The 11,824-nt window shown below is 42.6% G+C and overlaps 1 non-coding gene across 1 annotated transcript; it reads left to right on the top strand.

Moving 5' to 3' along the window:
- Positions 1-11,325: 11,325 nt before the first annotated feature.
- Positions 11,326-11,490, top strand: LOC115329882. Its single transcript, XR_003920180.2, has one exon. It is a non-coding gene; the product is annotated as a U1 spliceosomal RNA (small nuclear RNA).
- Positions 11,491-11,824: the final 334 nt, after the last annotated feature.

Here is an 11,824-nt window from a genome sequence, read left to right as displayed (position 1 = left end):
CCATATATTAGTAAAATAATGTCTGCAAGTTATGTAATAATGATTAAATTATTTCATGAGATACAGATTTCCAAAGTTTGCCATTTGTCGTTCGAGCAGGCATGTTTGGCAATTTTTAGAAAACTAAATAAATTTTTAATAAATATTATTACTTTATATTACAAGCAAGTTGTACCCATAGTTTGTTTGTAAAAAGTTTTAAAATTCTCCTAATTTTATTGTTTTAATTATTCACTTTCAAACTTGCCCCCTCCATCAGTGCGCGTTATTGCAACTGTCCACCTCTCCCTGCCTTACGATTTTTCTTGTCTCCAAATTTTTTTTTCTGGTCAAAACTAAGTTTGGATTCGTTTATACCAGACACTAGACAATGTCATATAAAAACATCAGTTGATTTAAAAATGTCGACCAGCCACCCTTTGGTCGATCTTATCTGAAATCACCCATATAGTTTTTTTTTTTTTTAAAGCTTTACAGATTTGTTTAAGAAGAAGCCGTGAAAGTTACACTTATGCGGTTGGTGAGTTATGCAGCCAGGGGGACATTATGCGGGTGGCTAATCTTTGTGATAAGTCGGCTATTTAATTAAAATTCGTTAATTAACTTCTTAATTAGTGAAAATAGACATATGGTTTAAATTCGAAACTCACTGAGCGTCTTCGAAAACCACTACATTAGTCCATTTGAGACCGACTTGAAGCTCCTGAGCGCGCCAAAGTTACAATTCGTGAAGCAGGTGCACAAGTATACCAGTGGCGGAACGCGGATGAAAAGATTAGGGAGTTTTCGTAGATCGTTTTCGCCGTCCCGCAACGCCCTCAGCAACCCGCTACGATACCCAGAACTCTACAGCCCTCCTTTCCCTCGAAAACTTTGAACCTGTAACTGACTGTAGCTTTTCACCTGCTTTGTGAGTGGTATCTTTGGGGCGCCCCCGAGTTTCCCATGAGCTTTAATTAAGTCGTTCTAAAAAGTGTTCATTTAGTGGTTTCTGATGACGCTCAGTAAGTTTCTAATTGGAACCTTGCGTCTCTTTCACTTATTAAAAGGTTTATTAACAAATCTTAATTAATTAGCCCACTTATCACAAAGATTAGCTACCCACATAATGTCCCCCTGGCCGCATAACTCACCTGCGCAAACCGCATAAGTTGCTGAGCGTTATTAAAAACCATTAAATCAGTCATTTTCAAAAAGACCTTCGGCGCGTGAGAAGCGTAGTATTGTACTAAAGTTACCACTCTTGGAGCAGGTACAAGGCTGGGGCTAGATAAGAGACGGAAAAATCGCGCGGGCGCCTTATCGCAACCACTAGCTTTGTACCTGCTCAGAGAGCGGTAACTTTAGTGCACTAATACGCTTCTCACGCGCTCAAAGTCTTTCTGAAAACGACTGATTTAGTGGTTTTCAATAACGCTCAGCAACTTTCTAATCGGAACCATATGTCTATTTCCCCTAATTAAAAAGTTAATTAACAAATTTTAATTAATTAGCTGGCTAATTAGTATTTTCTTGGCAATCCCTGACGTCCGCCGTGGCTGGTAGTTTGTTCCCGAAGACAGTTTCTTCTTTTTTCAAACGCCCTAATTTTTAGGATTTCTGAAAGTCTTCGCAAAAACACCCGGTATATATATATATATATATATATATATATATATATATACCGTATTTTCCGGGCTATAGTCCGCGGACTATACATGTTTAAAACTTGAAATTTCTGGCTGTGCGGACTATCTACGCGTGCGGACTATACAGGAATTATGTTTTTCAAGATCGTTTATTATGACGAGACAAATTTTGTGCACGAAAGTGTATGTTAATGATGATTCATGCACATTATAGGCTTTATTGAGAGCTAAAAAGCAGACATTTGTAAACGTGTGCCGTCTATGAGAAGATTTTCGTGTCGACTAAGCACCAGGTGCGGACTATGCACCGGGTGCGGGCTATGCGCCGGGTGCGGGCTATCTAAGCAAAATCTTTTCTTTTTGACCCCAAATTTCCCCCTGCGGACTATACACCGGGTGCGGACTATAGTCCGGAAAGTACGGTATATATATATATACATTTACTGTACCTATAAACACAGTAAAGCTTCTAAATATTTTATGGGGAGAACATTTCTAAAACCCACGACGGAGGCTACAGAGAGGGGACAAACACAGCCACTAAATTTTATTCAGTGCACTTAGAAGTGTCCTGAATAAAATTGAGTAAAAAATAAAATAAACCTTTTACACCCGTCTTCTCCACACCGCCCTCCACTTGCACATGGCCAAAAGGTGTGCTACAGTTAACACGCGACTACAAAGAGTGTCATAGGGTTCACAGGAAACAAAAAGACATTTCTGCTAGGGGGAACTGCGTTATTCTTAAAGGGGCCACATATCTAGTCTCATATCAATATTTTCGGCATGGCAAAAAATTAAAAATGCATTGGGGACATTAAAAAGTAAAACTTTAATTTTTTTATAGTTGGCGCAGAGAAAGTCTAGAAGATTGTAACAGCATTTTCAAAAACGATGTTTTATATACAATCTTCACATAACTTGTCCATGATCGCCACACAACGCAGTCCTCTACACCAAATGTTCCCCTCCCACTGCCGCTCTGTCATGGTTCGTTTGACTTGCCTTTGTTGTGGTACTGCACGAAATATAGTTTCCGCAATGGCCGCATGTATATATTCAGAATATAAAAAGCATCTTAATGGAAACCTACTGCAAAAAGAAAGCTTTACAAAGCACGACGAGTTTTAGAGCGCAGCTTTTAGGCGCCCGTTTCTGGGTAAGGCGGCGTCGCTGTCGGCGACGGCGTAACCGCGCGCGTTGCATTATGGGACGTCACAGCTTCCCCGCTAAATTTAGCGGGCAAACTTAACCCGCTAAATTTTGCGGAGAGATTTTCACTAAAATTCCCGCTAAATTTAGCGGGAAAATTTCCCCACTAAATGGGAGGGGAGGAGGAGAGGCATACCCTCCCCTCCGTACCATCCCCTCCTCCTCCTCAAGAGCTGCCCTCTAAGTCGGCATCACAGGGAGTTTTAGACGTCTTTAATTTTTTTTTTCGCCCCATATATCATACGTTTTGTTGATAAACTTATGCAGTGCTTGACTGTCTCCTCATCCGTGGCGTGTCTAATGTTGGAGCCTTGCAGGGAAATTTTCATTAGGGCATCAACATGGGCGAAAGTCAGAGACCTTTTTTATGGAATGATCCTGTTCATGGTTGAGAACGTATACTCTCTACACCAGCAGTTCTCTGCAGCGGCAGACAGGACAGGAAACAGCTTTCCTCTCAACTCCGCACGCAAGTGCCAACAGTTCTTTTTGCGAAGCAAGGTCGCCGAAATATATTTGGGAAATCTCATATTCGCTTACCATGTCCTCTTCGCTCGTCCCGCACAAAGGGATACTTCAACGAAATTTGAAATATATCCGTCGTGTTCAAAAATAGGTTGAATATGATCCACAATATCCGTAAATGACAATCGCACGTTTGTATTTCGAGCCTGGTGGCTCTATTCTTTTGTTATAAACGGCCCACTCTAGCAAGCCCTCGGAGAAGGCCCAGCTTAGAACACGTGACATCCGACGCAATCGTGACGTAGGTCGTCTCGAGACGAGCAAAGCTACGGCGAGGCTGACGTCGAGAGGATGGCCTTTTCGTTCCAGCCACCGAAGCGGCTGCTTTTGTATACGAATTTTCAGTGACGGGTTAATCTTCTATAATCTCGTCCCCTCTCCTCTCGTGGTGGCCGGAAGCGAGACACTCACCGTCACTAGCTGTCAAGGTTCCTAGACGGACATTACAAACGAGGCGTTAGCGACGTCCACCAGGTGCTCTTTGCTAGCAATGGGAAGGAGCTGAGCTAGTTGGTTGTACATACTTAGATTGTGGAAACCAGCTGAACTTACAGAAAAGGGTGAGGAGAGAAAGGAGAAAAGGCATCCGATCGCTGGACTACCAACTATTTATTAACCCTCGGCTTCTTCTTCTACTGGTCTGGTGGCTGTCCTTTTCACGTCTTCTTCTCTTTTTTTTTTTTTTTTCTTGATCTTCCTCTATCTTCATGGGCATTTTCGTCTCGCAGGAACTTCTTTTCACTTGTTTGTAGGGCAATGGATGGTGAACTGACGCAGTTGTCTTCTTGTTGTTCTATGGCTAAGGCCTCAAGTACTTCTCGGGCGAACCGGTCTTTGTGGTGAGCTAGGATGCTTACCGTTTCGAGCTTAGCCTCACACATGCATTGTCTACAATGAGCTGCTAGATGTCCAGGTGCAGCCAAGTTTCTTAAGTTTGCGGCATGTTCTCGCGCTCGGTCATTGTGTGTGCATTGGTTCAAAAGTGGCCCCATATTTGAGCGACATCTTTCCCGCCGTATGTGGGGTAACCATACAGCAAGTTTTAAAAGACCCGCGAGTTGTCGCTATTTTCAGGTATGTTGACGATTTTCTTATTTTATGTACAACTGGAGTTGACGAAACAGCAGACGGATTCCTCCACACAACCCTCAGGCATTTCCAGACAAGCTGCATGGGGCTCACATTCACCTACGAGCCCCCTGTTGATAATTCCATGCGGTTTCTTGATTTGGCCTTGAACTTCCAAACAGAACATTTGTGTTGGAGATATGAAGTGCGATCGGGGAAAAGCTTTCTTCCCTTTGAATCCGAACATTCCAAAATTGTAAAACAAGGGGTCGCTACTGCAGCTCTTTCAGACAGCCTTAGAAAGACCTGCCCCCATCAGATGGTAAAAAGTTTTGAAACCCAAATGTCCAGGCTTCAAGAGGCCGGATATCCGAAACACTTCCTGGCCTCCATTTGCGAAAAGATTTGCCGCAACATAAAAAGAACTTGTCAACGCACCGACCTTGATCCACCGAAGCAGATCTCCCGTTCACCTTTTGCGGTGGTCCCATACATACATGGGGTAACTCACAGGTTAAAAAGGATCGCAAGCAGACACGGCGTAAATATCGTATGCTCGGCACCCAACACGGCACACGCAATGTGCAGGAAGGTCAATTTAGCCCAGGTTAACAATACAGGCAGGTGTACCACCAAACACAAGACCAAATACGTTCCATACGACAAAGGAGTCGTATACAACATACCATTGTCATGTGGACGTAGCTACATCGGACAAATGGGACGTTGTATAAATGACCGAGCGCGAGAACGTGCCGCAAACTTAAGAAACCTGGCTGCACCTGGACATCTAGCAGCTCATTGTAGACAATGCATGTGTGAGGCTAAGCTCGAAACGGTAAGCATCCTAGCTCACCACAAAGACCGGTTCGCCCGACACTTATGGCCTGAATGTCCAACGAGACTGAATGTCCAACGAGCCTGAATGTCCACTCGGTCACGTGAGAGGCGAGACGGAATGTACACCGAGACGAAAGATCCAATCGAGACGGAATGTCCATCGAGTCTGAATGTCCAACGAGACGAAAGGTCCAACCGAGACGGAATGTCCAACGAGCCTGAATGTCCAATCGGTCACGTGAGAGGCGAGACGGAATGTACACCGAGACGAAAGATCCAATCGAGACGGAATGTCCATCGAGTCTGAATGTCCAACGAGACGAAAGGTCCAACCGAGACGGAATGTCCAACGTGCCTGAATGTCCAACGAGACGAAAGATCCAACCGAGACGGAATGTCCAACGAGCCTGAATGTCCAACGAGTCTGAATATCCAACGGATATAGAATGAACGTTGCAAAGAATTTAGAAGACATTTCTTTGTTGAATTGTAGGATTACTGATAGTTACGGCGGTGAAAAATGCGTTCGATGAAATGGGGAACCGGACATTTCGGTGCGGAGATATCGGTACGCGATCATTTCGGTACGTGGTCGCTTCGGCACCGGGCTTTTCAGTACCGGGATTTTTTATGCACGGCTGTTTTGGTGTGCCGCTGAGCTTGTCCCATTGACGTTGCCTCTGTGAAGTCCCCAAAATTAAATTAAAAATACGCTCGTGTATTTCGTATACTTCATAAAACCCCAAAAAACGATGCATTTATTGTTCGTTTTATATATCTAAATATAAAGATGATTTCTATAATTTAAAAAATGACGTTTAAAAGGTCACATATGCCACAAGATAAACAACCGAACTCGTTGACTATTGACAATCTGTCACGCGTTTGATTTTAGAAGGGTCGTTCCTCTGGAGCGGAAACAAATGTGAGACCCACGAGAGTTCTTAGAATCGTTAATCGTGCTTATCATCAGCCACAGTTTTTCCGTATTGTACGAGTTGCTGTATTTTTCTTATTCGTGTCCCTAGACCTGCAAAGATGATGTCCCTCGCATGAGAGAAAAACGCCTGATTGAATTTTAGTTTTATCATTATTGTTATGTGAAGTCGGTGTAGTGTGTAATTACACTAAATGGTGGTTCTTGTTTTCTTTTTTACAAAACGAACGTGAAAGTTTTAGACATTTCTAATTGAACTTCTCGGTCCCCAGAAACAAAAATTCGATCCTCATATCAAAATCAGTGATAGAATACAACGTCCCTTTCATCAAGCCTTTGTGCAGGTAATGTCCTCAAGTGGTGAGCTTTTTCCAGTGATTGCCCGGAGGATTCGGCACATTGACGCTTATCGCGACGATTAGTTTCGCATGCTTCGGCCACCAAAGTGATTGCTGTCGCAGTGAACCATGTATTAAGCAACAAATAGGCAATATTATTAATTAATACAATACTTTTTTAGGATTGGCTTCCGTCGTTTCTGCTTTTTCTGGTAACGTGGCATGCAGCATTCGCACCGATACGCGCCCAGGTAGCATACCAAGGCTGTGATCGGATTTCAACTGGTTCTAACTCTGCCACAGAGCCGCTGCGACAGTGCGACCGTGATTTATTCATATGCGCAAATTACAAGTGCACATATGACCACGGTATCAGGAAATCAGCCCCTCGCTCGGTCTTCCCAAATTCCATCATGCTAGAGTTTCGAGTGAACATATTCACGAAGAAACCGACTTTCATAATTTTGAATGACCCGGGTACGATTCACTATCGGACCCTTGCCAATTCTGAGAGCTGCATTTGTCATCCTCTCTTTTTTTGGAAAGAAGGTCTTATTGTTGACCCCCACTGTCACCGGCAATCTACAGACCCAACCCTAATCAACTCTTTTCGACAGTTCGACAAACGGGCACTTTCGCCCCATTCTTCATTCTGCGAATCCGCCTAGGGCTAATTGCCCTTTTCGACGAATTGTCCATCTTCCAGTTGTCCAGAGACCAATGGAATTTCGACGAAGTGACCGGATTCGTGGTGCAATACGCTTTTCCTACAAGAATAGAAAGCCACGTGGACCGATCTATTGTTATATTCACACATGATTTAGGCTATTAGTACATCCGGGTGTAAACTTTCGGCTGCACGCCGAGATAGATGCGTTCGCGTCCTTTATCAGCAGTCAAGCTCCCACCTACCAAGACGTCATGAACTACCTCGATATAATGGCGAGCTTTGGAGAGCTTCCAGAAGCCAGTTAAATTACATGGGCTTCGGAAAACCACTATGCATGTCACATGCAAAAAAAAAAAAAAAGTTGCGTATTGCGTGATACTAGTATTATCGCTCTACTCACTGACATACAAGCCTATTGGCAGGGAATGCATGCGTGTGTAAACTACTGACGACTGCAGTGTACAGTGAGTAGTTGTCTGTTCCAGAGATAAACGAACAAAAATAAAAATTTGTAAAATTCACACAATGGTTCTGCATTTACTCAGGAATTGTCGGGTCACACCCCCTACCGCCCCCATGCATTTATAGACGCATTAGATGTAGATTTTATTATTAAAAAAAGATATCTATATTTTTTATTAGTGGGAAATTACGCTTGTGCAAACTCTTGATGCCTCGCACCCACAGCTCCCAAAGCTCCTTTTAGAAAATTAAATATTGACTCTGCGCATAGTCAGTGGCGCTGGCGGGCGGTCATGTGTTTAGAATGCGGGTCTCCGTATGTAGCTCATCTATATAAATCGAAATGGGCATGGATGAGGACTGAACTAGAAATTCCTGGGATCTGAAGCGCGGCTTTCATAGACGTCCCCCAATTCCGATGCACTAGAACACCCGGACATTGCATCCCTATTATATATTTCAAATTGGCTGACCTATGTCATCGGAACATTCCAAACATTTGAACTGTTAAAATCAAAAGAGCGCTTGGCGTCGTACAATCGACACCTTTAACCGATTGGTACATAGCTGCGCATCGCCACTCAGCTAACTAACCATCAAGCCTTCCTATAGATGAAATTATTATATTTGTGTCTGCTCTGTTTCTTTGTCGGTCCGTCAACATCGCCTTTTGTGGCACGACATTTTAGTATGATGAAACTACAGCAATGCCTGCAGGAACGCGGACTAAATATACACACAAGTTTGTACATTTAAGAAGGAAAATTATTCTAGCACGTGACAGGCGAGACGGAATGTCCAACGTGCCTGAATGTCCAACGAGACGAAAGATCCAACCGAGACGGAATATACAACGAGCCTGAATGTCCATCGAGACGAAAGATCCAACCGAGACGGAATGTCCAACGAGCCTGAATGTCCATCGAGACGAAAGATCCAACCGAGACGGAATGTCCAACGGGCCTGAATGTCCAACGTGCCTGAATATCCATCATTGGATCTTCCGTCTCGTTGGACATTCAGGCTCGTTGGACATTCCGTCTCGTAATCTTCGCCCGAGAACTACTTGAGGCCTTAGCCATAGAACAACAAGAAGACAACTGCGTCAGTTCACCATCCATTGCCCTACAAACGAGTAAAAAGAAGTTCCTGCGACAGGCAAATGCCCATGAAGATAGAGGAAGATCAAGAAAAAAGAAAAAGAAGAAGACGTGAAAAGGACAGCCCCCAGACCAGTAGAAAAAGAAGCCGAGGGCTAAAAAATAGTTGGTAGTCCAGCGATCGGATGCCTTTTCTCCTTTCTCTCCTCACCCTTTTCTGTAAGTTCAGCTGGTTTCCACAATCTAAGCTCTTTGCTAATCGTTAAAATCGTTTTAAAATTCCTTTTCGTGACTTTTTTAAAAAGATATTGGTGTGTTCGATATGATAATGCTCATTTGAACACATATAGACAATAAAATAAGTGCCGAAATTTCGGGCCCCAACCATAATACCGTTGGCAGCTGTGCTAACGATCCTGTTTGCGGTGCAAATGTCGCGTGTGTGCGCGCGCCACGCTTTTGGTTATTTTTGCAAATAAGTCTCCAATTCATCATCACTCTTTTAGTGTATAATGTAATATGCATTTTTCAAAACTTAACCTACAATAAGAAAACAAAAAGTGCAAGTTTTGTATTTTTAAAGACATACCTCTACGCATTCCAAGTTTTCAGACTTGTAATGCATCCAAGATGCGTTCATATTCTATTATTGAATAAAGAAAGGTCTAATCTAGTTTCGTGAATGCGTGCTTTTCCTAATTAGCGCACTCACATTTTTTTTTTAATATCTATTGAAAAAGAACCTTTTTTTATGCTACTCTGAAGTGTCGTAACTTAGTTTCATGTTATAAGGCAGCCACGACATTTGAGGGAATGCTCCTGGTAAACATAGGAACTCCGCATAAAAAATATTAGAAGTGCAACTACAGCAGTTTTTTTTGTAAACACCACTTGATTGTAATAAAATTTCAAAGAATCCCCTTAACGCGTTCTTGGTTTTCAGGTTATCGTTCTGGCATCTGATTTATTTTTTCTAAATTGTATGCTAGGTGAACAAGGCTGGTTCTCTGTAAGGCTGGCTTTGTTGTATTTATATTCGGATTTGTTTTAAAAAAAAATTTGAAATTGTGGGTCTATTTTCAAGCTCGACTCTGTATTCAAGAAACCGGTTTCAAAGAAGAGGACAGCTATTTAAGCAACGTTTTTTTAGTTAGAGCTATCCTCTTTCTAATTAAAATCACTTTCTATGATTGTAATTTTTTAAAGCGTACTTATTGTCTTTAATATTAAAAAGGACTTATGTTGTAACAGACGGCGCGCACTTGCGCCATCTTTTGAAAGGTGGCTGAAATTCGAAGTTGAGAAGTTCAGGAAAAGTGGCGCTGATTAGCGGTGAAAGAAACGTCACGTGACGTTACCTGACGTCACGTGACCTATAGACCTGGGGGAAATTGACGGCACGTGAAGTATACGTCAACTCAGCTTCCCCGCTAAATTTAACGAGAAAATTCACGTGTTGTGGCCAAAACATGAATCCAGTTTCCCCATTAAATTTAGTGGGAGATCGACGTAACGTCACGTGACCTACCCACCAGTTCAGTTACCTGCTAAAATTAGCGGAAAAATTCACGTCTTGTGACCTCGACGCCAATGTAGTTTTCCCGCTAAATTAAGGGGGGGAAATGGACATCATGTGACCTGACGTCACGTGATCTCTACAACCATACAGTTTCTCCGCTGGATTTATCGAGAAAATATACATAAAATGCGTTGTAGGACTTTGAAGGTAAAAGTCGCTGCCATTTTTCTTTTATTTATAGTTCTTATTGCTTATCTATTAATTTATTTATTTGTACTTTTTATTCGTTTCTTCGGTTATTTTTTATTTCATCGTTTGTCTTTATTTATTTATGTTATAAATAATCATTTCTATTTTTATATCTTGAATTATCTATTTATTTGTTCTACTTTCATATAAATACCCTCTATGTAATACACTGAAGAGTATTGCATTGAAGAGTATTAAAACCTAATTTTATAAAATAAAGTCGTCATACTGATACCACTTTGTTTTTATTGAAACATACAGTATATTATTTTACTTATAAGTTATAGGCTATAACCTCTTCTCTAAGCAAAATCACCAAGATTAGCAGCATGACGGGCCCTTTATGATCGTTTCAAAGCGGCCACAAAGGGCTGTATAACGTCACTTCCTACGTATAGAAAAAGCGTGCACGGTAGAAAACGGGCTCACCTGCTGATTTGACTCACAGCTGCAGCTTGTGGAGGCCGCTACGAAGTATGTCTGATAATAAACGAAGCGCGTTCGCTGCAAGTCCGCCTCAAGTGTTTTATCGGGGTGCCGCAGCAGCAGCTGATCGAATGGTGGGACAATTTATATCTAAAATGAACGGTGGCACATATATAAAAGGAATTTGTAAATTAGAGATTGCCTCTAAATCGGTCAACAGATATGCTGCTTGTTTAAACATGAGCTCTCCTGTAACTCAAATGCAATATTTGTGACGTTTGTGATGGAACTCACTGGAACAGACAGGTACCCCGTCGAAGAAGACGTCAGTTTTCAAGCTAAGAAATCTTCATACTTACCTGGTGTCGGGGAATCCGTGATCCGCGAGGCGGAGCCCCCAGGGCGAGGCGCGGTCATTGCACTTCGGCCGTGTTGACCCCTGCCACTTTCTCAAACTGAGATAGATGGGACATGCAATTTTTGGTAGTGGGGGAGCAGCGTTCGCGCTATCCCCCTCCCTCTAAGGATCAAAAGTGAGACCATGTGAGGTGAAAGCTGTGTGTGGGAGCTAACTGCTGAGGCGAGCTGGTGGTAGCAATTCATATCGTTCAGGAGTTTCAACTAATGCAGGAAGTACTTTTTTTTCCACTTATCTCAGACGCAGAACGGAACGTCTCAAACTCAGCTAACAGGTTAAAAAATGTGGTGCTTGTATGTCTAGAGCCTTGGCAGCCTCCATAGGTGACCGGTCTCTCAACTGCAGATGACAAATTTAGCCAGTGCAGTACCATCGCTAGGGGTCCTCAACGTGCATAACGCAGTAGGGCATTTTCAGATAAGATCGAAGAAC

This window comes from Ixodes scapularis, unplaced genomic scaffold, assembly GCF_016920785.2.
Source record: "Ixodes scapularis isolate PalLabHiFi unplaced genomic scaffold, ASM1692078v2 PGA_scaffold4__175_contigs__length_147842914, whole genome shotgun sequence".
Lineage (NCBI taxonomy): Eukaryota > Metazoa > Arthropoda > Arachnida > Ixodida > Ixodidae > Ixodes > Ixodes scapularis.
This window is presented reverse-complemented; position numbering and strand designations above follow the sequence as displayed.